Source organism: Xiphophorus hellerii, chromosome 23 (genome assembly GCF_003331165.1).
Source record: "Xiphophorus hellerii strain 12219 chromosome 23, Xiphophorus_hellerii-4.1, whole genome shotgun sequence".
In the NCBI taxonomy this organism is placed as follows: Eukaryota; Metazoa; Chordata; class Actinopteri; order Cyprinodontiformes; family Poeciliidae; genus Xiphophorus; species Xiphophorus hellerii.
Window position 1 is genome coordinate 13,672,978 of NC_045694.1, and position 4,677 is coordinate 13,677,654.

The following is a 4,677-nucleotide window of genomic DNA, read 5'->3' on the forward strand; positions in this document are numbered from 1 at the left end:
GCTCTGGTTCTCTTCCTGCTTCCACCTCCTCTGTTCCTTTGTTTCTTTAGTTTTTTAATCTCTCGTTGGACCGTAATGAAAGGTAAACAGATGCTTTTCATTATGCTGCCACCCTGGGAGTTGGACACTGAGAGAAAGTGCGTATGCGCTGTGACGCAGTGTTGTGAGACATAATATTGTTGCTGCGCCTCCTCTCGTCTGTGCTGCTGAGTCAGAAGTACAAACGTGTGCAAGCCCTCACTATTTATTTACTCAGATTCATGTGAGGCCTCAGATTTGAGTTTTATTATCCTTAATATGCATCTGAGTCGGTTTACTTGTGCCACCGTGGGAACAATGTCCAATATTAATCTAACACCCCTATTTTTTTCTCCTGTGTTCATATTGTGTCTGTGCAGCAGAACTAGTCAACATTTGTTCTCCTGCTGCTTGCTTAGACCTTGTAAGCATTTTACTATAAATTAATGATGTGGTGAAATAACATATGTTCAACATTGTGTAAAAAAAAAATTCAAACTGCCTCTAGTTTATTTTAAGATAAGGCCAAAATTATTCATATTCTTGATAGATTTAGTTCTATCCATCCTTCCATTTGTTGTCTCTTCTCTGTGCAGGGTCGCCTGGAGTCTAAGGCTGGTCTGTAAGAGCGAGGTTAAACCCTGGAAAGGGTGGCAGTGCAACACAGGGCAACAAAAAAACATAAGATAAGCAATCAGGCACACACACCTAGGAGGACTGTAAAGAGACCAACGAACTGCGGGAGGAACCGGATTACCTGCAGAGAACCAACACGTTCAAACTCCATGCAGAAAGACCTCAGGCTGGGATTCCCAGCTTTAAATGAGTCTTTTTATTTTATGGGAATGTTTCTTTCTGACTAATTTAAGGTTTTGTTGCGGCTCATCCAGAGTCCTGAATTGAATCTGATAGAGAATGTGTGAAGGGAGGTAAAGATTAGGGTGATGGTATGGAGACCTTTCAACCTCAAAGACCTAAAGCATCATCAAAGATAAATCATTAAAGTACCAACATGCAAAAAAAATGTTAAGCAGTGATAAAATCCCCCTTTTTCCATTTTCTAATAGACATATGAAGGTTTTAATAAAAACTGACATGCATTAGGAACTGTTCATAATTTCATTCAGTGTGATAAAACAACCAAATCCATCTTTAAAAAAATTAAACCCAGATAATGATACTGCCACCACCTATGCTGCACCTTAGGCATAGTTTTTCTTTTGACAGAGCTCAGTGTTGTTTTTGTGCCAACCTCTTTAAAAGATCGTCCAAAAATCTGAAGAATTAAGACAAACTGGTATGAGACAAACTGGTTACTTAAAGAATATAATTATATAAAGAAATGTGTGCCTCAAGACTTTTCCACAGTGCTGAAATTACAGGTTGCTAAATTATGGACATGTATTCAATTTTAATGATTTCCTGGAAAGGAAAAGAAAGGAAAGGGAAGGAAAGGAAAATGTAAGATGAGAAAAAGGGAATAGGAGTGGAGGATGAGAAGAGCTAAGTGCTGCTGCCAACCTCTCTGTTGAAAGGGCATAATGCCCTGCTCTAAATATAGCAGCCAGATTGGGGAGACAGGGAGCAAGAAAAGGACAGAGTGAGTCATGTATAGACACAGAGAGGATGTCTTCTCTCTAGGATCTACTCAGTTCAGCTCTTTGCACTTTAATCCTTCTAATATTTGACTAAATATTCCCAAAAACAGAAGAACACTGTGTCTGTCTTTGACGCCTTACGTATTTTACACACATTCTCTTTTCCTCTTGGCCTCTCTTCCATTCCTCCCTCTAACAACCCTCACTTTGTGGCTTTGTCGGCTTGTATCAGGACTTCCTGTATTTTTCCACCTTGCTGTTCCCTCTCTGTTTTTTCTAATAACTACAACCATGGTTTCCTCCCTGCTTATGTAGCAGCAGCTGTGTTGAAGCAGGTACTGGTCGCTATCAGGTCTGTGTATTGTCAGATGGTATCAGCTCCTCTGTGTGAGTCTGTGTGACAAAAAGGCAGATAACACAGACCAGGGGTAGAAAGAGGGAGATTTAGTTCAACGTTAGAAAGGCAGAGAACATTCAAGCAGTGTATACAGGACACTGAGTGTTTTTTTTTAGGTGAATACAAAGAGGCTTTTTTTCATTTTACACAGAAATGGTGTTATCTTTAACAGCAACATGGTCCAGACCCTGCCTGTCTCACTCCACTGAAGGACATCAGTCTTGATAAACATCAGTCTTGTGCCTCTTTTGTCACTACATGGGAAAGTGTCTGCAAAGAGAGCAGGCCAAGGATAAAATATGAGATGACAGAGATGATATGGAAATTCCTTTGAGTTACTGCAAAATAACTTGATGTTCGTCTTCATCGCTACAGGAGGGAAATGGGAACTAAACTTTTTCTTTAGTAAATACATTTTTAATTATGTTTTTTGACATGGAATTCAAATTCAGTTCTGTAACAGCACAAGTAATCCACACATTTTAAAAAATCTAATCCATACATTAGATTTTGGGTAATAAAATGGATTTACCTTTACAGCCTCAAGAAACCTCCTGCATTAAGAAACTATTCCCATGTGTTGCTCAGGGATTTTAACCCATTTTTCCACACAGGTCACTGGCACATTCAGAGGTTTGGGAATATATTCCTAGCCAATACTACTGCTATTCTTTGCAACAATAAGATTACAAAGATCTTGATAGAGCTTTCTGCTTTGCCTCATCGTGTGTGATAAAATGGTAATGAGAATTTTTTTATAAGCCATCAATTAAGACTAAACAATCTTATGGTATTTTGCACCTATACAGAGAAGAGTTGCTTTTTAAACTTCGTCAGTGCCATTTTGTACCTCCGTTCAACACTTATTCCTGTCATTCTACTTTATTACACAAAACACAATTTGCAAATTTAATTGTATTATTCCTTGGTTGGTCTGGATTCTTGACCCCTGATGTGACTTTCATGTCAACAGGCCTATTAGAAATACGCTAAGAGAGAAAAACATTGACACACCCAATTATTACTATGCACATCCATATTATGCTGTGCATATACCACTAAAAATAAGTCAAAGGTGAAGCAGTTAATTTCTGTCGAAGTATCAAAGTCAAGTATCTTCATCTGATACCGTGACTATATCTACGCAATGTTGTATTGTTTCAAAGGTTGAAAACATATTAATTGAAAACTTAAGAGATCAACATATTTTTCTACTATATTTTTGAATAACAAAAGAGATCCAGTGACAAAGAAAAGAAGAAAGTCACTATTTATTTTATGACTTGACAAGGGTAAATGTCAAATAAGTTTGATAGGCTATGAAGATGCCCTGACACATTAAAGTGAGATACAAAAACTGACATGCTGGTTGAACTGGATGAGGAGGTCGGGTCATGCTCAGACAAGATGGTCGAGAGCTACGCATGGTTTTGTGGTTGGGGGTCCAGCAGCGAAATGTTCGAGGACATAGCTGTGGTTTAAGCAGGCTTGATCATGTCAGGAAGAGGATGCAGGTACCAGCAGGAGTGATTGGACATCAGAGAGCTTTGCTGGATCTTATCTTTATTTTTCCATACCATATATCTGCAGGTCGACTCACCTGAGGCGGCAGCCAATCAGGTGTTTTTGTGTCTCCAGTTGTTCCTGCTTGCTGTAGCGTAAAAGTTGAAGTTATTACTTAATGACAAAATGTCAGCAGTTGCAAAAATATGCACACCTTTTTCACATTTTGTGATTCTAAGACCACAAACTTCATTATATTTTCTTTAGATTGTATGTGGTAAATCAGCATTAAGTAGCATTTACTGTAAAGTAATAAGAAAAAGACAAATGTTTTTTTGTTTAATTAAAAAAACTTTTTACAAATAGAAATTGGTAGTCAGCACAGAGAAACTGGGGCATTATGCAATTTGGGACAACAACCCTAAACATGCAAGCAGAGCTACCATGGAATGGCTTAAGTTAAAGCATATTTACAGAGTGTGTCAGTATGACCCAGTCAAAGCCCAGACCTAAAACCAACAGAGAATCTGTTTGAAAACTTTAAAACTGATTGTGACAAACACTCATTCTAATATGACTGAGTTTAAGCTGTTTTGCAAACAAGAATGAACATAAATGTTATGTAATTTTGTGCTTTGAATTATATATTTTAACCCTTCCTTTTCAGTTTTGAATGATCACAGTAAACTTCAGGGCATTTAAAAACACAACAATTTGAGGCATACATTTTAATAATAATAGAGCAAATATTTTTTTTCTTTCCTAAAAAATCTGTTGAGTTTCTTGGAAAATTATGTAGTTAAGCAGAATTAATTTTATCCATGATTATTTGTAACACCATGCGTGTTATTTATTTTTAAGAATAACAAGAGTTAATAGTTTCAGTATCTGTGCTGCCTTTGGTACTCTGCTGTTGGAATGTCAGGAAAAAAAAAAGTTGCCCCCTGGTGGTCAAATGATGAATACCCAGTTATATTACCCCTCAAACTCATCAGTGTTTTGTATTTTTCATTTACTATATTCGTTATGTAAAATTAACTAAAATAAGTTAAATCTAGTTGTTATTTTCTTGTCCTATGTTGGTTATAATTTAATTTTAATTACCTCTATGTAGGAGAAATGTTGCCCTCTGGTGACGAAAGCGCCACAACTCCGGGGACT